At 40.9% G+C, this 22,348-nt stretch overlaps 13 pseudogenes; all 13 read right to left on the bottom strand.

Moving 5' to 3' along the window:
* Nucleotides 1-1,502: 1,502 nt before the first annotated feature.
* On the bottom strand, nucleotides 1,503-1,621 carry LOC142500806 (5S ribosomal RNA; annotated as a pseudogene).
* An 810-nt stretch (nucleotides 1,622-2,431) lies between these two features.
* Nucleotides 2,432-2,550, bottom strand: LOC142500616 (5S ribosomal RNA; annotated as a pseudogene).
* Nucleotides 2,551-2,832: 282 nt separating this feature from the next.
* On the bottom strand, nucleotides 2,833-2,951 carry LOC142500841 (5S ribosomal RNA; annotated as a pseudogene).
* An 809-nt stretch (nucleotides 2,952-3,760) lies between these two features.
* On the bottom strand, nucleotides 3,761-3,879 carry LOC142500464 (5S ribosomal RNA; annotated as a pseudogene).
* Nucleotides 3,880-4,689: 810 nt separating this feature from the next.
* Nucleotides 4,690-4,807, bottom strand: LOC142500138 (5S ribosomal RNA; annotated as a pseudogene).
* An 810-nt stretch (nucleotides 4,808-5,617) lies between these two features.
* On the bottom strand, nucleotides 5,618-5,736 carry LOC142500750 (5S ribosomal RNA; annotated as a pseudogene).
* Nucleotides 5,737-6,546: 810 nt separating this feature from the next.
* LOC142500452 (5S ribosomal RNA) lies at nucleotides 6,547-6,665 on the bottom strand (annotated as a pseudogene).
* An 810-nt stretch (nucleotides 6,666-7,475) lies between these two features.
* LOC142500440 (5S ribosomal RNA) lies at nucleotides 7,476-7,594 on the bottom strand (annotated as a pseudogene).
* Nucleotides 7,595-9,329: 1,735 nt separating this feature from the next.
* Nucleotides 9,330-9,448, bottom strand: LOC142500738 (5S ribosomal RNA; annotated as a pseudogene).
* Nucleotides 9,449-10,259: 811 nt separating this feature from the next.
* On the bottom strand, nucleotides 10,260-10,378 carry LOC142500510 (5S ribosomal RNA; annotated as a pseudogene).
* A 285-nt stretch (nucleotides 10,379-10,663) lies between these two features.
* On the bottom strand, nucleotides 10,664-10,782 carry LOC142500795 (5S ribosomal RNA; annotated as a pseudogene).
* Nucleotides 10,783-11,201: 419 nt separating this feature from the next.
* LOC142500580 (5S ribosomal RNA) lies at nucleotides 11,202-11,321 on the bottom strand (annotated as a pseudogene).
* Nucleotides 11,322-12,131: 810 nt separating this feature from the next.
* On the bottom strand, nucleotides 12,132-12,250 carry LOC142500569 (5S ribosomal RNA; annotated as a pseudogene).
* Between the last annotated feature and the right edge of the window lie 10,098 nt (nucleotides 12,251-22,348).

Raw genomic sequence — 22,348 nt, 5'->3', positions numbered from 1 at the left:
ACATGCTGTGTGTCTGAGGCCTATATGATATATTTCTAAATGACATGGGAGGCATAGGTGTATTATTCTGACCGTTAAAACAAATACATTCTTGAAGAATTACCTTAAATGGAGAAATTAAATCAGAGACTGAGAAAATGAGAGGTGCACTCAAATGTACTATAGACGGAATTCTTGATGTCAGAATTCTATTTTGGAAGGTTGCATTGTGTTAAACTTTCTGAGGAAAAAACAATATATTTCTTTGCCACTGCGGGAAAAAGTAGCAAGAAATGAAACATTTTCTTTTGCTGCGAGGAATGCCATGTATATTTTCATTAGGAAGCGAAAAATAAAAACACTTACAGCACCTGGTATTCCCAAGCAGTCTCCCAACCGGTACTATTCAAGCTTCACCCTGCTTAGCTTACGAGAACTGACAGGATCAGCACTTTCAAGGTAGTATGGCCGTAGGTGGAGATTGCTGTCTCATGATATCCTCTCATTCTTAAATTCATGAGCCTATATCTTGCTCCATGCATACACAGAGACTGAGAAAATGACAGGTGCACTCAAATGTACTATAGACGGAATTCTTGATGTCAGAATTCTATTTTGGAAGGTTGCATTGTGTTAAACTTTCTGAGGAAAAAACGATATATTTCTTTGCCACTGCGGGAAAAAGTAGCAAGAAATGAAAGATTTCTTTTGCTGCAAGGAATGCCATGTATATTTTCATTAGGGAAGCGAAAAATAAAAACACCTACAGCACCTGGTATTCGAAAAAACGATATATATCTCAGCCACTGCGGGAAAAAAGTAGTAAAAAGTTTCAGAGGTGCCTATTTTCAACCTCCTCCTGTTTGTATAAGATCTCACTATTTCTTCCAAGTATCAGCTTAAACACTGCACACCCCAACTCTGTGAGCCACAAGTTCATCATGTTACATGCTGTGTGTTCTGAGGCCTATATGATATATTTCTAAATGACATGGGAGGCATAGGTGTATTATTCTGACCGTTAAAACAAATACATTCTTGAAGAATTACCTTAAATAGAGAAATTAAATCCATTGTGCCTATTTTCAACCTCCTCCTGTTTGGATACGATCTCACTATTTCTTCCAAGTATTAGCTTAAACACTGCACACCCCAACTCTGTGAGCCACAAGTTCACCATGTTACATGCTGTGTGTTCTGAGGCCTATATGATATATTTCTAAATGACATGGGAGGCATAGGTGTATTATTCTGACAGTTAAAACAAATACATTCTTGAAGAATTACCTTAAATGGAGAGATTAAATCAGAGACTGAGAAAATGAGAGGTGCACTCAAATGTACTATAGACGGAATTCTTGATGTCAGAATTCTATTTTGGAAGGTTGGATTGTGTTAAACTTTCTGAGGAAAAAACAATATATTTCTTTGCCACTGCGGGGAAAAAGTAGCAAGAAATGAAACATTTTCTTTTGCTGCGAGGAATGCCATGTATATTTTCATTAGGAAGCGAAAAATAAAAACACTTACAGCACCTGGTATTCCCAGGCAGTCTCCCAACCTGGTACTAATCACGCCTCACCCTGCTTAGCTTCTGAGATCTGACAGGATCGGGCACTTTCAAGGTAGTATGGCCGTAGGTGGAGATTGCTGTCTCATGATATCCTCTCATTCTTAAATTCATGAGCCTATATCTTGCTCCATGCATACACAGAGACTGAGAAAATGACAGGTGCACTCAAATGTACTATAGACGGAATTCTTGATGTCAGAATTCTATATTGGAAGGTTGCATTGTGTTAAACTTTCTGAGGAAAAAACGATATATTTCTTTGCCACTGCGGGAAAAAGTAGCAAGAAATGAAAGATTTTCTTTTGCTGCGAGGAATGCCATGTATATTTTCATTAGGGAAGCGAAAAATAAAAACACCTACAGCACCTGGTTTTCGAAAAATCGATATATTTCTCAGCCACTGCGGGAAAAAAGTAGTAAAAAGTTTCAGAGGTGCCTATTTTCAACCTCCTCCTGTTTGGATACGATCTCACTATTTCTTCCAAGTATCAGCTTAAACACTGCACACCCCAACTCTGTGAGCCACAAGTTCACCATGTTACATGTTGTGTGTTCTGAGGCCTATATGATATATTTCTAAATGACATGGGAGGCATAGGTGTATTATTCTGACCGTTAAAACAAATACATTCTTTAAGAATTACTTTAAATGGAGAAATTAAATCAGAGACTGAGAAAATGAGAGGTGCACTCAAATGTACTATAGACGGAATTCTTGATGTCAGAATTCTATTTTGGAAGGTTGCATTGTGTTAAACTTTCTGAGGAAAAAACAATATATTTCTTTGCCACTGCGGGAAAAAGTAGCAAGAAATGAAACATTTTCCTTTGCTGCGAGGAATGCCATGTATATTTTCATTAGGAAGCGAAAAATAAAAACACTTACAGCACCTGGTATTCCCAGGCAGTCTCCCAACCCGGTACTAATCACGCCTCACCCTGCTTAGCTTCCGAGATCTGACAGGATCGGGCACTTTCAAGGTAGTATGGCCGTAGGTGGAGATTGCTGTCTCATGATATCCTCTCATTCTTAAATTCATGAGCCTATATCTTGCTCCATGCATACACAGAGACTGAGAAAATGACAGGTGCACTCAAATGTACTATAGACGGAATTCTTGATGTCAGAATTCTATATTGGAAGGTTGCATTGTGTTAAACTTTCTGAGGAAAAAACGATATATTTCTTTGCCACTGCGGGAAAGTAGCAAGAAATGAAAGATTTTCTTTTGCTGCGAGGAATGCCATGTATATTTTCATTAGGAAGCGAGAAATAAAAACACTTACAGCGCCTGGTATTCCCAGGCAGTCTCCCAACCCGGTACGAATCACGCCTCACCCTGCTTAGCTTCCGAGATCTGACAGGATCGGGCACTTTCAAGGTAGTATGGCCGTAGGTGGAGATTGCTGTCTCATGATATCCTCTCATTCTTAAATTCATGAGCCTATATCTTGCTCCATGCATACACAGAGACTGAGAAAATGACAGGTGCACTCAAATGTTCTATAGACGGAATTCTTGATGTCAGAATTCTATATTGGAAGGTTGCATTGTGTTAAACTTTATGAGGAAAAAACGATATATTTCTTTGCCACTGCGGGAAAAAGTAGCAAGAAATGAAAGATTTTCTTTTGCTGCGAGGAATGGCATGTATATTTTCATTAGGGAAGCGAAAAATAAAAACACCTACAGCACCTGGTTTTCGAAAAATCGATATATTTCTCAGCCACTGCGGGAAAAAATAGTAAAAAGTTTCAGAGGTGCCTATTTTCAACCTCCTCCTGTTTGGATACGATCTCACTATTTCTTCCAAGTATCAGCTTAAACACTGCACACCCCAACTCTGTGAGCCACAAGTTCACCATGTTACATGTTGTGTGTTCTGAGGCCTATATGATATATTTCTAAATGACATGGGAGGCATAGGTGTATTATTCTGACCGTTAAAACAAATACATTCTTGAAGAATTACTTTAAATGGAGAAATTAAATCAGAGACTGAGAAAATGAGAGGTGCACTCAAATGTACTATAGACGGAATTCTTGATGTCAGAATTCTATTTTGGAAGGTTGCATTGTGTTAAACTTTCTGAGGAAAAAACAATATATTTCTTTGCCACTGCGGGAAAAAGTAGCAAGAAATGAAACATTTTCCTTTGCTGCGAGGAATGCCATGTATATTTTCATTAGGAAGCGAAAAATAAAAACACTTACAGCACCTGGTATTCCCAGGCAGTCTCCCAACCCGGTACTAATCAAGCCTCACCCTGCTTAGCTTCCGAGATCTGACAGGATCGGGCACTTTCAAGGTAGTATGGCCGTAGGTGGAGATTGCTGTCTCATGATATCCTCTCATTCTTAAATTCATGAGCCTATATCTTACTCCATGCATACACAGAGACTGAGAAAATGACAGGTGCACTCAAATGTACTATAGACGGAATTCTTGATGTCAGAATTCTATATTGGAAGGTTGCATTGTGTTAAACTTTCTGAGGAAAAAACGATATATTTCTTTGCCACTGCGGGAAAAAGTAGCAAGAAATGAAAGATTTTCTTTTGCTGCGAGGAATGCCATGTATATTTTCATTAGGGAAGCGAAAAATAAAAACACCTACAGCACCTGGTTTTCGAAAAATCGATATATTTCTCAGCCACTGCGGGAAAAAAGTAGTAAAAAGTTTCAGAGGTGCCTATTTTCAACCTCCTCCTGTTTGGATACGATCTCACTATTTCTTCCAAGTATCAGCTTAAACACTGCACACCCCAACTCTGTGAGCCACAAGTTCACCATGTTACATGTTGTGTGTTCTGAGGCCTATATGATATATTTCTAAATGACATGGGAGGCATAGGTGTATTATTCTGACCGTTAAAACAAATACATTCTTGAAGAATTACTTTAAATGGAGAAATTAAATCAGAGACTGAGAAAATGAGAGGTGCACTCAAATGTACTATAGACGGAATTCTTGATGTCAGAATTCTATTTTGGAAGGTTGCATTGTGTTAAACTTTCTGAGGAAAAAACAATATATTTCTTTGCCACTGCGGGAAAAAGTAGCAAGAAAAGAAACATTTTCCTTTGCTGCGAGGAATGCCATGTATATTTTCATTAGGAAGCGAAAAATAAAAACACTTACAGCACCTGGTATTCCCAGGCAGTTTCCCAACCCTGTACTAATCACGCCTCACCCTGCTTAGCTTCCGAGATCTGACAGGATCGGGCACTTTCAAGGTAGTATGCCGTAGGTGGAGATTGCTGTCTCGTGATATCCTCTCATTCTTAAATTCATGAGCCTATATCTTGCTCCATGCATACACAGAGACTGAGAAAATGACAGGTGCACTCAAATGTACTATAGACGGAATTCTTGATGTCAGAATTCTATATTGGAAGGTTGCATTGTGTTAAACTTTCTGAGGAAAAAACGATATATTTCTTTGCCACTGCGGGAAAAAGTAGCAAGAAATGAAAGATTTTCTTTTGCTGCGAGGAATGCCATGTATATTTTCATTAGGGAAGCGAAAAATAAAAACACCTACAGCACCTGGTATTCGAAAAAACGATATATTTCTCAGCCACTGCGGGAAAAAAGTAGTAAAAAGTTTCAGAGGTGCCTATTTTCAACCTCCTCCTGTTTGGATACGATCTCACTATTTCTTCCAAGTATCAGCTTAAACACTGCACACCCCAACTCTGTGAGCCACAAGTTCACCATGTTACTTGCTGTGTGTTCTGAGGCCTATATGATATATTTCTAAATGACATGGGAGGCATAGGTGTATTATTCTGACCGTTAAAACAAATACATTCTTGAAGAATTACTTTAAATGGAGAAATTAAATCAGAGACTGAGAAAATGACAGGTGCACTCAAATGTACTATAGACGGAATTCTTGATGTCAGAATTCTATATTGGAAGGTTGCATTGTGTTAAACTTTCTGAGGAAAAAACGATATATTTCTTTGCCACTGCGGGAAAAAGTAGCAAGAAATGAAAGATTTTCTTTTGCTGCGAGGAATGCCATGTATATTTTCATTAGGAAGCGAGAAATAAAAACACTTACAGCACCTGGTATTCCCAGGCAGTCTCCCAACCCGGTACGAATCACGCCTCACCCTGCTTAGCTTCCGAGATCTGACAGGATCGGGCACTTTCAAGGTAGTATGGCCGTAGGTGGAGATTGCTGTCTCATGATATCTTCTCATTCTTAAATTCATGAGCCTATATCTTGCTCCATGCATACACAGAGACTGAGAAAATGACAGGTGCACTCAAATGTACTATAGACGGAATTCTTGATGTCAGAATTCTATATTGGAAGGTTGCATTGTGTTAAACTTTCTGAGGAAAAAACGATATATTTCTTTGCCACTGCGGGAAAAAGTAGCAAGAAATGAAAGATTTTCTTTTGCTGCGAGGAATGCCATGTATATTTTCATTAGGGAAGCGAAAAATAAAAACACCTACAGCACCTGGTTTTCGAAAAATCGATATATTTCTCAGCCACTGCGCGAAAAAAGTAGTAAAAAGTTTCAGAGGTGCCTATTTTCAACCTCCTCCTGTTTGGATACGATCTCACTATTTCTTCCAAGTATCAGCTTAAACACTGCACACCCCAACTCTGTGAGCCACAAGTTCACCATGTTACATGCTGTGTGTTCTGAGGCCTATATGATATATTTCTAAATGACATGGGAGGCATAGGTGTATTATTCTGACCGTTAAAACAAATACATTCTTGAAGAATTACCTTAAATGGAGAGATTAAATCAGAGACTGAGAAAATGAGAGGTGCACTCAAATGTACTATAGACGGAATTCTTGATGTCAGAATTCTATTTTGGAAGGTTGCATTGTGTTAAACTTTCTGAGGAAAAAACAATATATTTCTTTGCCACTGCGGGAAAAAGTAGCAAGAAATGAAACATTTTCCTTTGCTGCGAGGAATGCCATGTATATTTTCATTAGGAAGCGAAAAATAAAAACACTTACAGCACCTGGTATTCCCAGGCAGTCTCCCAACCCGGTACTAATCAAGCCTCACCCTGCTTAGCTTCCGAGATCTGACAGGATCGGGCACTTTCAAGGTAGTATGGCCGTAGGTGGAGATTGCTGTCTCATGATATCCTCTCATTCTTAAATTCATGAGCCTATATCTTGCTCCATGCATACACAGAGACTGAGAAAATGACAGGTGCACTCAAATGTACTATAGACGGAATTCTTGATGTCAGAATTCTATATTGGAAGGTTGCATTGTGTTAAACTTTCTGAGGAAAAAACGATATATTTCTTTGCCACTGCGGGAAATAGTAGCAAGAAATGAAAGATTTTCTTTTGCTGCGAGGAATGCCATGTATATTTTCATTAGGGAAGCGAAAAATAAAAACACCTACAGCACCTGGTTTTCGAAAAATCGATATATTTCTCAGCCTCTGCGCGAAAAAAGTAGTAAAAAGTTTCAGAGGTGCCTATTTTCAACCTCCTCCTGTTTGGATACGATCTCACTATTTCTTCCAAGTATCAGCTTAAACACTGCACACCCCAACTCTGTGAGCCACAAGTTCACCATGTTACATGCTGTGTGTTCTGAGGCCTATATGATATATTTCTAAATGACATGGGAGGCATAGGTGTATTATTCTGACCGTTAAAACAAATACATTCTTGAAGAATTACCTTAAATGGAGAAATTAAATCAGAGACTGAGAAAATGAGAGGTGCACTCAAATGTACTATAGACGGAATTCTTGATGTCAGAATTCTATTTTGGAAGGTTGCATTGTGTTAAACTTTCTGAGGAAAAAACAATATATTTCTTTGCCACTGCGGGAAAAAGTAGCAAGAAATGAAACATTTTCCTTTGCTGCGAGGAATGCCATGTATATTTTCATTAGGAAGCGAAAAATAAAAACACTTACAGCACCTGGTATTCCCAGGCAGTCTCCCAACCCGGTACTAATCAAGCCTCACCCTGCTTAGCTTCCGAGATCTGACAGGATCGGGCACTTTCAAGGTAGTATGGCCGTAGGTGGAGATTGCGGTCTCATGATATCCTCTCATTCTTAAATTCATGAGCCTATATCTTGCTCCATGCATACACAGAGACTGAGAAAATGACAGGTGCACTCAAATGTACTATAGACGGAATTCTTGATGTCAGAATTCTATATTGGAAGGTTGCATTGTGTTAAACTTTCTGAGGAAAAAACGATATATTTCTTTGCCACTGCGGGAAAAAGTAGCAAGAAATGAAAGATTTTCTTTTGCTGCGAGGAATGCCATGTATATTTTCATTAGGGAAGCGAAAAATAAAAACACCTACAGCACCTGGTTTTCGAAAAATCGATATATTTCTCAGCCACTGCGGGAAAAAAGTAGTAAAAAGTTTCAGAGGTGCCTATTTTCAACCTCCTCCTGTTTGGATACGATCTCACTATTTCTTCCAAGTATCAGCTTAAACACTGCACACCCCAACTCTGTGAGCCACAAGTTCACCATGTTACATGCTACTGCACCGACACACTTTATTCGAGCAAATACCCGGTATGTACCTGGCAGATACCTGGAATGCGCCACTCCTAACCTCTGACAAGCCCCGTTGCATTTGCCTTCCCAGCCTGGGTTCATGCCTGGCTGATGGGCGGCTGATCTGTTAAATGATAATGATTAGGGTTTAATAGGCTGCAATGCTTCGCGTGTCTACCAGATGGCATAAATTCATGAATTGTAATGCAGTTTATATATATATACTGTGCAGTATTGCAGCCATAGGGAATAAAATGCTTCAATCCCTGCTTGGAAAATAACTCAATGTACTCGGGCAGAAAACAGTCACAAACCTCAATACACCCGGGTATACCCGAATTCGTGGGACTAGCCAAGCTCGAATAAAGTGTGTCGCCAGTGTATGTGTTCTGAGGCCTATATGATATATTTCTAAATGACATGGGAGGCATAGGTGTATTATTCTGACCGTTAAAACAAATACATTCTTGAAGAATTACCTTAAATGGAGAAATTAAATCAGAGACTGAGAAAATGACAGGTGCACTCAAATGTACTATAGACGGAATTCTTGATGTCAGAATTCTATTTTGGAAGGTTGCATTGTGTTAAACTTTCTGAGGAAAAAACGATATATTTCTTTGCCGCTGCGGGAAAAAGTAGCAAGAAATGAAAGATTTTCTTTTGCTGCGAGGAATGCCATGTATATTTTCATTAGGGAAGCGAAAAATAAAAACACCTACAGCACCTGGTATTCGAAAAAACGATATATTTCTCAGCCACTGCGGGAAAAAAGTAGTAAAAAGTTTCAGAGGTGCCTATTTTCAACCTCCTCCTGTTTGGAAACGATCTCACTATTTCTTCCAAGTATCAGCTTAAACACTGCACACCCCAACTCTGTGAGCCACAAGTTCACCATGTTACATGCTGTGTGTTCTGAGGCCTATATGATATATTTCTAAATGACATGGGAGGCATAGGTGTATTATTCTGACCGTTAAAACAAATACATTCTTGAAGAATTACCTTAAATGGAGAAATTAAATCAGAGACTGAGAAAATGACAGGTGCACTCAAATGTACTATAGACGGAATTCTTGATGTCAGAATTCTATTTTGGAAGGTTGCATTGTGTTAAACTTTCTGAGGAAAAAACAATATATTTCTTTGCCACTGCGGGAAAAAGTAGCAAGAAATGAAAGATTTTCTTTTGCTGCGAGGAATGCCATGTATATTTTCATTAGGAAGCGAGAAATAAATACACTTACAGCACCTGGTATTCCCAGGCAGTCTCCCAACCCGGTACGAATCACGCCTCACCCTGCTTAGCTTCCGAGATCTGACAGGATCGGGCACTTTCAAGGTAGTATGGCCGTAGGTGGAGATTGCTGTCTCATGATATCCTCTCATTCTTAAATTCATGAGCCTATATCTTGCTCCATGCATACACAGAGACTGAGAAAATGACAGGTGCACTCAAATGTACTATAGACGGAATTCTTGATGTCAGAATTCTATATTGGAAGGTTGCATTGTATTAAACTTTCTGAGGAAAAAACGATATATTTCTTTGCCACTGCGGGAAATAGTAGCAAGAAATGAAAGATTTTCTTTTGCTGCGAGGAATGCCATGTATATTTTCATTAGGGAAGCGAAAAATAAAAACACCTACAGCACCTGGTTTTTGAAAAATCGATATATTTCTCAGCCACTGCGGGAAAAAAGTAGTAAAAAGTTTCAGAGGTGCCTATTTTCAACCTCCTCCTGTTTGGATACGATCTCACTATTTCTTCCAAGAATAAACTTAAACACTGCACACCCCAACTCTGTGAGCCACAAGTTCATCATGTTACATGCTGTGTGTTCTGCGGCCTATATGATATATTTCTAAATGACATGGGAGGCATAGGTGTATTATTCTGACCGTTAAAACAAATACATTCTTGAAGAATTACCTTAAATGGAGAAATTAAATCAGAGACTGAGAAAATGAGAGGTGCACTCAAATGTACTATAGACGGAATTCTTGATGTCAGAATTCTATTTTGGAAGGTTGCATTGTGTTAAACTTTCTGAGGAAAAAACAATATATTTCTTTGCCACTGCGGGATAAAAGTAGCAAGAAATGAAACATTTTCTTTTGCTGCGAGGAATGCCATGTATATTTTCATTAGGAAGCGAAAAATAAAAACACTTACAGCACCTGGTATTCCCAGGCAGTCTCCCAACCCGGTACTATTCAAGCCTCATCCTGCTTAGCTTCCGAGATCTGACGGGATCGGGCACTTTCAAGGTAGTATGGCCGTAGGTGGATATTGCTGTCTCATGATATCCTCTCATTCTTAAATTCATGAGCCTATATCTTGCTCCATGCATACACAGAGACTGAGAAAATGACAGGTGCACTCAAATGTACTATAGACGGAAATCTTAATGTCAGAATTCTATTTTGGAAGGTTGCATTGTGTTAAACTTTCTGAGGAAAAATCGATATATTTCTTTGCCACTGCGTGAAAAAGTAGCAAGAAATGAAAGATTTTCTTTTGCTGCGAGGAATGCTATGTATATTTTCATTAGGGTAGCGAAAAATAAAAACACTTACAGCACCTGGTATTCCCAGGTAGTCTCCCAACCTGGTACTATTCAAGCCTCATCCTGCTTAGCATCCGAGATCTGTCGGGATCGGGCACTTTCAAGGTAGTATGGCCGTAGGTGGAGATTGCTGTCTCATGATATCCTCTCATTCTTAAATTCATGAGCCTATATCTTGCTCCATGCATACACAGAGACTGAGAAAATGAGAGGTGCACTCAAATGTACTATAGACGGAATTCTTGATGTCAGAATTCTATTTTGGAAGGTTGCATTGTGTTAAACTTTCTGAGGAAAAAACGATATATTTCTTTGCCACTGCGGGAAAAAGTAGCAAGAAATGAAAGATTTTCTTTTGCTGCGAGGAATGCCGTGTATATTTTCATTAGGGAAGCGAAAAATAGAACACCTACAGCACCTGGTATTCGAAAAAACGATATATTTCTCAGCCACTGCGGGAAAAAGTAGCAAGAAATGAAACATTTTCTTTTGCTGCGAGGAATGCCATGTATATTTTCATTAGGGAAGCGAAAAATAAAAACACTTACAGCACCTGGTATTCCCAGGCAGTCTCCCAACCTGGTACGAATCAAGCCTCAACCCTGCTTAGCTTCCGAGATCTGATGGGATCGGGCACTTTCAAGGTAGTATGGCCGTAGGTGGAGATTGCTGTCTCATGATATCCTCTCATTCTTAAATTCATGAGCCTATATCTTGCTCCATGCATACACAGAGACTGAGAAAATGACAGGTGCACTCAAATGTACTATAGACGGAATTCTTGATGTCAGAGTTCTATATTGGAAGGTTGCATTGTTTTAAACTTTCTGAGGAAAAAACAATATATTTCTTTGCCACTGCGGGAAAAAGTAGCAAGAAATGAACGATTTTCTTTTGCTGCGAGGAATGCCATTTATATTTTCATTAGGGAAGCGAAAAATAAAAACACCTACAGCACCTGGTTTTCGAAAAAACGATATATTTCTCAGCCACTGCAGGAAAAAAGTAGTAAAAAGTTTCAGAGGTGCCTATTTTCAACCTCCTCCTGTTTGGATACGACCTCACTATTTCTTCCAAGTATCAGCTTAAACACTGCACACCCCAACTCTGTGAGCCACAAGTTCACCATGTTACATGCTGTGTGTTCTGAGGCCTATATGATATATTTCTAAATGACATGGGAGGCATAGGTGTATTATTCTGACCGTTAAAACAAATACATTCTTGAAGAATTACCTTAAATGGAGAAATTAAATCAGAGACTGAGAAAATGAGAGGTGCACTCAAATGTACTATAGACGGAATTCTTGATGTCAGAATTCTATTTTGGAAGGTTGCATTGTGTTAAACTTTCTGAGGAAAAAACAATATATTTCTTTGCCACTGCGGGAAAAAGTAGCAAGAAATGAAACATTTTCTTTTGCTGCGAGGAATGCCATGTATATTTTCATTAGGAAGCGAAAAATAAAAACACTTACAGCACCTGATATTCCCAGGCAGTCTCCCAACCCAGTACTATTCAAGCCTCATCCTGCTTAGCTTCCGAGATCTGACGGGATCAGGCACTTTCAAGGTAGTATGGCCGTAGGTGGAGATTGCTGTCTCATGATATCCTCTCATTCTTAAATTCATGAGCCTACAGTATATCTTGCTCCATGCATACACAGAGACTGAGAAAATGACAGGTGCACTCAAATGTACTATAGACGGAATTCTTGATGTCAGAATTCTATTTTGGAAGGTTGCATTGTGTAAAACTTTCTGAGAAAAAAACGATATATTTCTTTGCCACTGCTGGTTGGTACTATTCAAGCCTCATCCTGCTTAGTTTCCGAGATCTGACAGGATCAGGCACTTTCAAGGTAGTATGGCCGTAGGTGGAGATTGCTGTCTCATGATATCCTCTCATTCTTAAATTCATGAGCCTATATCTTGCTCCATGCATACACAGAGACTGAGAAAATGACAGGTGCACTCAAATGTACTATAGACGGAATTCTTGATGTCAGAATTCTATTTTGGAAGGTTGCATTGTGTTAAACTTTCTGAGGAAAAAACGATATATTTCTTTGCCACTGCGGGAAAAAGTAGCAAGAAATGAAACATTTTCTTTTGCTGCGAGGAATGCCATGTATATTTTCATTAGGAAGCGAAAAATAAAAACACCTACAGCACCTGGTATTCGAAAAAACGATATATATCTCAGCCACTGCGGGAACAAAGTAGTAAAAAAAAATTTCAGAGGTGCCTATTTTCAACCTCCTCCTTTTTGGATTCGATCTCACTATTTCTCCAAGTATCAGCTTAAACACTGCACACCCCAACTCTGTGAGCCACAAGTTCACATTATGGCTGGTTGGAGACAGTCCGAACCACAAGTACCGGGTGCATGGTTCTGGCCGTATACTGGGGGGACGGGGACGACTCCCATTAACCCCTGAATATACCGGGGATACGCTTATCACAATGCCTTTCTGGTCTGTGCTGAAGCAGGGCATTCTGGCAGCCAAGTGGCTTGACCTTTATTAGTGAGCCTGGTTACCCCCTCTCGGAACCACAGACTTAGAAATCGCCAGCTCATATACAGTGCATAAAATATATTTAAATATATACCCTTATGCACCATATTAATAAAAAATATCACAAAATTCTTCTAAGTCCCTCGGGAAGAGTGAAAGATGCGCACGTTCATTTTCAGTGCTCGAAGACCTTCCTATAAGAAGTTAGCCAAAAAGTAGCTTCGAAAAACGCTTAGGTTAAGTTTGATAGTTGCTTCTAATGTACCAAAGCTGGACTTAGACATAATTTCACTCTCACAACATTATGGCTGGTTGGAGACAGTCCGAACCACAAGTACCGGGTCCATGTTTCTGGGCGTATACTGGGGGGACGGGAACGACTCCCATTAACCCCTGACTATACCGGGGATACGCTTATCACAATGCCTTTCTGGTCTGTGCTGAAGCAGGGCATTCTGGCAGCCAAGTGGCTTGACCTTTATTAGTGAGCCTGGTTACTCCCTCTCGGAACCACAGACTTAGAAATCGCCAGCTCATATACAGTGCATAAAATATATTTAAATATATACCCTTAAACACCATTTTAATAAAAAATATCACAAAATTCTTCTAAGTCCCTCGGGAAGAGTGAAAGATGCGCACGTTCATTTTCAGAGCTCCTAGACCTTCCTATAAGAAGTTAGCCAAGAAGTAGCTTCGAAAAACGTTTAGGTTAAGTTTGAGAATTGCTTCTAATGTACCAAAGCTGGACTTAGACATAATTTCACTCTCACAACATTATGGCTGGTTGGAGACAGTCCGAACCACAAGTACCGGTTTCATGGTTCTGGGCGTATACTGGGGGGACGGGGACGACTCCCATTAACCCCTGACTATACCGGGGATACGCTTATCACAATGCCTTTCTGGTCTGTGCTGAAGCAGGGCATTCTGGCAGCCAAGTGGCTTGACCTTTATTAGTGAGCCTGGATACCCCCTCTCGGAACCACAGACTTAGAAATCGCCAGCTCATATACAGTGCATAAAATATATTTAAATATATACCCTTAAACACCATTTTAATAAAAAATATCACAAAATTCTTCTAAGTCCCTCGGGAAGAGTGAAAGACGCGAACGTTCATTTTCAGAGCTTCTAGACCTTCGTATAAGAAGTTAGCCAAAAAGTAGCTTCGAAAAACGCTTAGGTTAAGTTTGAGAGTTGCTTCTAATGTACCAAAGCTGGACTTAGACATAATTTCACTCTCACAACATTATGGCTGGTTGGAGACAGTCCGAACCACAAGTACCGGGTTCATGGTTCTGGGCGTATACTGGGGGGACGGGGACGACTCCCATTAACCCCTGACTATACCGGGGATACGCTTATCACAATGCCTTTCTGGTCTGTGCTGAAGCAGGGCATTCTGGCAGCCAAGTGGCTTGACCTTTATTAGTGAGCCTGGTTACCCCCTCTCGGAACCACAGACTTAGAAATCGCCAGCTCATATACAGAGCATAAAATATATTTAAATATATACCCTTATGCACCATATTAATAAAAAATATCACAAAATTCTTCTAAGTCCCTCGGGAAGAGTGAAAGATGCGCACGTTCATTTTCAGTGCTCGTAGACCTTCCTATAAGAAGTTAGCCAAAAAGTAGCTTCGAAAAACGTTTAGGTTAAGTTTGAGAGTTGCTTCTAATGTACCAAAGCTGGACTTAGACATAATTTCACTCTCACAACATTATGGCTGGTTGGAGACAGTCCGAACCACAAGTACCGGGTCCATGTTTCTGGGCGTATACTGGGGGGACGGGAACGACTCCCATTAACCCCTGACTATACCGGGGATACGCTTATCACAATGCCTTTCTGGTCTGTGCTGAAGCAGGGCATTCTGGCAGCCAAGTGGCTTGACCTTTATTAGTGAGCCTGGTTACCCCCTCTCGGAACCACAAACTTAGAAATCGCCAGCTCATATACAGTGCATAAAATATATTTAAATATATACCCTTAAACACCATTTTAATAAAAAATATCACAAAATTCTTCTAAGTCCCTCGGGAAGAGTGAAAGATGCGCACGTTCATTTTCAGAGCTCCTAGAACTTCCTATAAGAAGTTAGCCAAGAAGTAGCTTCGAAAAACGTTTAGGTTAAGTTTGAGAATTGCTTCTAATGTACCAAAGCTGGACTTAGACATAATTTCACTCTCACAACATTATGGCTGGTTGGAGACAGTCCGAACCACAAATACCGGGTCCATGGTTCTGGGCGTATACTGGGGGGACGGGAACGACTCCCATTAACCCCTGACTATACCGGGGATACGCTTATCACAATGCCTTTCTGGTCTGTGCTGAAGCAGGGCATTCTGGCAGCCAAGTGGCTTGACCTTTATTAGTGAGCCTGGATACCCCCTCTCGGAACCACAGACTTAGAAATCGCCAGCTCATATACAGTGCATAAAATATATTTAAATATATACCCTTAAACACCATTTTAATAAAAAATATCACAAAATTCTTCTAAGTCCCTCGGGAAGAGTGAAAGACGCGAACGTTCATTTTCAGAGCTTCTAGACCTTCGTATAAGAAGTTAGCCAAAAAGTAGCTTCGAAAAACGCTTAGGTTAAGTTTGAGAGTTGCTTCTAATGTACCAAAGCTGGACTTAGACATAATTTCACTCTCACAACATTATGGCTGGTTGGAGACAGTCCGAACCACAAGTACCGGGTTCATGGTTCTGGGCGTATACTGGGGGGACGGGGACGACTCCCATTAACCCCTGACTATACCGGGGATACGCTTATCACAATGCCTTTCTGGTCTGTGCTGAAGCAGGGCATTCTGGCAGCCAAGTGGCTTGACCTTTATTAGTGAGCCTGGTTACCCCCTCTCGGAACCACAGACTTAGAAATCGCCAGCTCATATACAGTGCATAAAATATATTTAAATATATACCCTTAAACACCATTTTAATAAAAAATATCACAAAATTCTTCTAAGTCCCTCGGGAAGAGTGAAAGATGCGCACGTTCATTTTCAGTGCTCGAAGACCTTCCTATAAGAAGTTAGCCAAAAAGTAGCTTCGAAAAACGCTTAGGTTAAGTTTGATAGTTGCTTCTAATGTACCAAAGCTGGACTTAGACATAATTTCACTCTCACAACATTATGGCTGGTTGGAGACAGTCCGAACCACAAGTACCGGGTCCATGTTTCTGGGCGTATACTGGGGGGACGGGAACGACTCCCATTAACCCCTGACTATACCGGGGATACGCTTATCACAATGCCTTTCTGGTCTGTGCTGAAGCAGGGCATTCTGGCAGCCAAGTGGCTTGACCTTTATTAGTGAGCCTGGTTACTCCCTCTCGGAACCACAGACTTAGAAATCGCCAGCTCATATACAGTGCATAAAATATATTTAAATATATACCCTTAAACACCATTTTAATAAAAAATATCACAAAATTCTTCTAAGTCCCTCGGGAAGAGTGAAAGATGCGCACGTTCATTTTCAGAGCTCCTAGACCTTCCTATAAGAAGTTAGCCAAGAAGTAGCTTCGAAAAACGTTTAGGTTAAGTTTGAGAATTGCTTCTAATGTACCAAAGCTGGACTTAAACATAATTTCACTCTCACAACATTATGGCTGGTTGGAGACAGTCCGAACCACAAGTACCGGTTTCATGGTTCTGGGCGTATACTGGGGGGACGGGGACGACTCCCATTAACCCCTGACTATACCGGGGATACGCTTATCACAATGCCTTTCTGGTCTGTGCTGAAGCAGGGCATTCTGGCAGCCAAGTGGCTTGACCTTTATTAGTGAGCCTGGTTACCCCCTCTCGGAACCACAGACTTAGAAATCGCCAGCTCATATACAGTGCATAAAATATATTTAAATATATACCCTTAAACACCATTTTAATAAAAAATATCACAAAATTCTTCTAAGTCCCTCGGGAAGAGTGAAAGATGCGCACGTTCATTTTCAGAGCTCCTAGACCTTCCTATAAGAAGTTAGCCAAGAAGTAGCTTCGAAAAACGTTTAGGTTAAGTTTGAGAATTGCTTCTAATGTACCAAAGCTGGACTTAGACATAATTTCACTCTCACAACATTATGGCTGGTTGGAGACAGTCCGAACCACAAATACCGGGTCCATGGTTCTGGGCGTATACTGGGGGGACGGGAACGACTCCCATTAACCCCTTACTATACCGGGGATACGCTTATCACAATGCCTTTCTGGTCTGTGCTGAAGCAGGGCATTCTGGCAGCCAAGTGGCTTGACCTTTATTAGTGAGCCTGGATACCCCCTCTCGGAACCACAGACTTAGAAATCGCCAGCTCATATACAGTGCATAAAATATATTTAAATATATACCCTTAAACACCATTTTAATAAAAAATATCACAAAATTCTTCTAAGTCCCTCGGGAAGAGTGAAAGACGCGAACGTTCATTTTCAGAGCTTCTAGACCTTCGTATAAGAAGTTAGCCAAAAAGTAGCTTCGAAAAACGCTTAGGTTAAGTTTGAGAGTTGCTTCTAATGTACCAAAGCTGGACTTAGACATAATTTCACTCTCACAACATTATGGCTGGTTGGAGACAGTCCGAACCACAAGTACCGGGTTCATGGTTCTGGGCGTATACTGGGGGGACGGGGACGACTCCCATTAACCCCTGACTATACCGGGGATACGCTTATCACAATGCCTTTCTGGTCTGTGCTGAAGCAGGGCATTCTGGCAGCCAAGTGGCTTGACCTTTATTAGTGAGCCTGGTTACCCCCTCTCGGAACCACAGACTTAGAAATCGCCAGCTCATATACAGAGCATAAAATATATTTAAATATATACCCTTATGCACCATATTAATAAAAAATATCACAAAATTCTTCTAAGTCCCTCGGGAAGAGTGAAAGATGCGCACGTTCATTTTCAGTGCTCGTAGACCTTCCTATAAGAAGTTAGCCAAAAAGTAGCTTCGAAAAACGTTTAGGTTAAGTTTGAGAGTTGCTTCTAATGTACCAAAGCTGGACTTAGACATAATTTCACTCTCACAACATTATGGCTGGTTGGAGACAGTCCGAACCACAAGTACCGGGTCCATGGTTCTGGGCGTATACTGGGGGGACGGGAACGACTCCCATTAACCCCTGACTATACCGGGGATACGCTTATCACAATGCCTTTCTGGTCTGTGCTGAAGCAGGGCATTCTGGCAGCCAAGTGGCTTGACCTTTATTAGTGAGCCTGGATACCCCCTCTCGGAACCACAGACTTAGAAATCGCCAGCTCATATACAGTGCATAAAATATATTTAAATATATACCCTTAAACACCATTTTAATAAAAAATATCACAAAATTCTTCTAAGTCCCTCGGGAAGAGTGAAAGACGCGAACGTTCATTTTCAGAGCTTCTAGACCTTCGTATAAGAAGTTAGCCAAAAAGTAGCTTCGAAAAACGCTTAGGTTAAGTTTGAGAGTTGCTTCTAATGTACCAAAGCTGGACTTAGACATAATTTCACTCTCACAACATTATGGCTGGTTGGAGACAGTCCGAACCACAAGTACCGGGTTCATGGTTCTGGGCGTATACTGGGGGGACGGGGACGACTCCCATTAACCCCTGACTATACCGGGGATACGCTTATCACAATGCCTTTCTGGTCTGTGCTGAAGCAGGGCATTCTGGCAGCCAAGTGGCTTGACCTTTATTAGTGAGCCTGGTTACCCCCTCTCGGAACCACAGACTTAGAAATCGCCAGCTCATATACAGAGCATAAAATATATTTAAATATATACCCTTATGCACCATATTAATAAAAAATATCACAAAATTCTTCTAAGTCCCTCGGGAAGAGTGAAAGATGCGCACGTTCATTTTCAGTGCTCGTAGACCTTCCTATAAGAAGTTAGCCAAAAAGTAGCTTCGAAAAACGTTTAGGTTAAGTTTGAGAGTTGCTTCTAATGTACCAAAGCTGGACTTAGACATAATTTCACTCTCACAACATTATGGCTGGTTGGAGACAGTCCGAACCACAAGTACCGGGTCCATGGTTCTGGGCGTATACTGGGGGGACGGGAACGACTCCCATTAACCCCTTACTATACCGGGGATACGCTTATCACAATGCCTTTCTGGTCTGTGCTGAAGCAGGGCATTCTGGCAGCCAAGTGGCTTGACCTTTATTAGTGAGCCTGGATACCCCCTCTCGGAACCACAGACTTAGAAATCGCCAGCTCATATACAGTGCATAAAATATATTTAAATATATACCCTTAAACACCATTTTAATAAAAAATATCACAAAATTCTTCTAAGTCCCTCGGGAAGAGTGAAAGACGCGAACGTTCATTTTCAGAGCTTCTAGACCTTCGTATAAGAAGTTAGCCAAAAAGTAGCTTCGAAAAACGCTTAGGTTAAGTTTGAGAGTTGCTTCTAATGTACCAAAGCTGGACTTAGACATAATTTCACTCTCACAACATTATGGCTGGTTGGAGACAGTCCGAACCACAAGTACCGGGTTCATGGTTCTGGGCGTATACTGGGGGGACGGGGACGACTCCCATTAACCCCTGACTATACCGGGGATACGCTTATCACAATGCCTTTCTGGTCTGTGCTGAAGCAGGGCATTCTGGCAGCCAAGTGGCTTGACCTTTATTAGTGAGCCTGGTTACCCCCTCTCGGAACCACAGACTTAGAAATCGCCAGCTCATATACAGAGCATAAAATATATTTAAATATATACCCTTATGCACCATATTAATAAAAAATATCACAAAATTCTTCTAAGTCCCTCGGGAAGAGTGAAAGATGCGCACGTTCATTTTCAGTGCTCGTAGACCTTCCTATAAGAAGTTAGCCAAAAAGTAGCTTCGAAAAACGTTTAGGTTAAGTTTGAGAGTTGCTTCTAATGTACCAAAGCTGGACTTAGACATAATTTCACTCTCACAACATTATGGCTGGTTGGAGACAGTCCGAACCACAAGTACCGGGTCCATGTTTCTGGGCGTATACTGGGGGGACGGGAACGACTCCCATTAACCCCTGACTATACCGGGGATACGCTTATCACAATGCCTTTCTGGTCTGTGCTGAAGCAGGGCATTCTGGCAGCCAAGTGGCTTGACCTTTATTAGTGAGCCTGGTTACCCCCTCTCGGAACCACAAACTTAGAAATCGCCAGCTCATATACAGTGCATAAAATATATTTAAATATATACCCTTAAACACCATTTTAATAAAAAATATCACAAAATTCTTCTAAGTCCCTCGGGAAGAGTGAAAGATGCGCACGTTCATTTTCAGAGCTCCTAGAACTTCCTATAAGAAGTTAGCCAAGAAGTAGCTTCGAAAAACGTTTAGGTTAAGTTTGAGAATTGCTTCTAATGTACCAAAGCTGGACTTAGACATAATTTCACTCTCACAACATTATGGCTGGTTGGAGACAGTCCGAACCACAAATACCGGGTCCATGGTTCTGGGCGTATACTGGGGGGACGGGAACGACTCCCATTAACCCCTGACTATACCGGGGATACGCTTATCACAATGCCTTTCTGGTCTGTGCTGAAGCAGGGCATTCTGGCAGCCAAGTGGCTTGACCTTTATTAGTGAGCCTGGATACCCCCTCTCGGAACCACAGACTTAGAAATCGCCAGCTCATATACAGTGCATAAAATATATTTAAATATATACCCTTAAACACCATTTTAATAAAAAATATCACAAAATTCTTCTAAGTCCCTCGGGAAGAGTGAAAGACGCGAACGTTCATTTTCAGAGCTTCTAGACCTTCGTATAAGAAGTTAGCCAAAAAGTAGCTTCGAAAAACGCTTAGGTTAAGTTTGAGAGTTGCTTCTAATGTACCAAAGCTGGACTTAGACATAATTTCACTCTCACAACATTATGGCTGGTTGGAGACAGTCCGAACCACAAGTACCGGGTTCATGGTTCTGGGCGTATACTGGGGGGACGGGGACGACTCCCATTAACCCCTGACTATACCGGGGATACGCTTATCACAATGCCTTTCTGGTCTGTGCTGAAGCAGGGCATTCTGGCAGCCAAGTGGCTTGACCTTTATTAGTGAGCCTGGTTACCCCCTCTCGGAACCACAGATTTAGAAATCGCCAGCTCATATACAGTGCATAAAATATATTTAAATATATACCCTTAAACACCATTTTAATAAAAAATATCACAAAATTCTTCTAAGTCCCTCGGGAAGAGTGAAAGATGCGCACGTTCATTTTCAGAGCTCCTAGACCTTCCTATAAGAAGTTAGCCAAGAAGTAGCTTCGAAAAACGTTTAGGTTAAGTTTGAGAATTGCTTCTAATGTACCAAAGCTGGACTTAGACATAATTTCACTCTCACAACATTATGGCTGGTTGGAGACAGTCCGAACCACAAATACCGGGTCCATGGTTCTGGGCGTATACTGGGGGGACGGGAACGACTCCCATTAACCCCTTACTATCCCCTTACCGGGGATACGCTTATCACAATGCCTTTCTGGTCTGTGCTGAAGCAGGGCATTCTGGCAGCCAAGTGGCTTGACCTTTATTAGTGAGCCTGGATACCCCCTCTCGGAACCACAGACTTAGAAATCGCCAGCTCATATACAGTGCATAAAATATATTTAAATATATACCCTTAAACACCATTTTAATAAAAAATATCACAAAATTCTTCTAAGTCCCTCGGGAAGAGTGAAAGACGCGAACGTCATTTTCAGAGCTTCTAGACCTTCGTATAAGAAGTTAGCCAAAAAGTAGCTTCGAAAAACGCTTAGGTTAAGTTTGAGAGTTGCTTCTAATGTACCAAAGCTGGACTTAGACATAATTTCACTCTCACAACATTATGGCTGGTTGGAGACAGTCCGAACCACAAGTACCGGGTTCATGGTTCTGGGCGTATACTGGGGGGACGGGGACGACTCCCATTAACCCCTGACTATACCGGGGATACGCTTATCACAATGCCTTTCTGGTCTGTGCTGAAGCAGGGCATTCTGGCAGCCAAGTGGCTTGACCTTTATTAGTGAGCCTGGTTACCCCCTCTCGGAACCACAGACTTAGAAATCGCCAGCTCATATACAGAGCATAAAATATATTTAAATATATACCCTTATGCACCATATTAATAAAAAATATCACAAAATTCTTCTAAG

Source organism: Ascaphus truei, chromosome 7 (genome assembly GCF_040206685.1).
Source record: "Ascaphus truei isolate aAscTru1 chromosome 7, aAscTru1.hap1, whole genome shotgun sequence".
Lineage (NCBI taxonomy): Eukaryota > Metazoa > Chordata > Amphibia > Anura > Ascaphidae > Ascaphus > Ascaphus truei.
The sequence above is the reverse complement of the archived record's forward strand: the minus strand, read 5'-3'. Positions and strand labels throughout refer to the sequence as shown.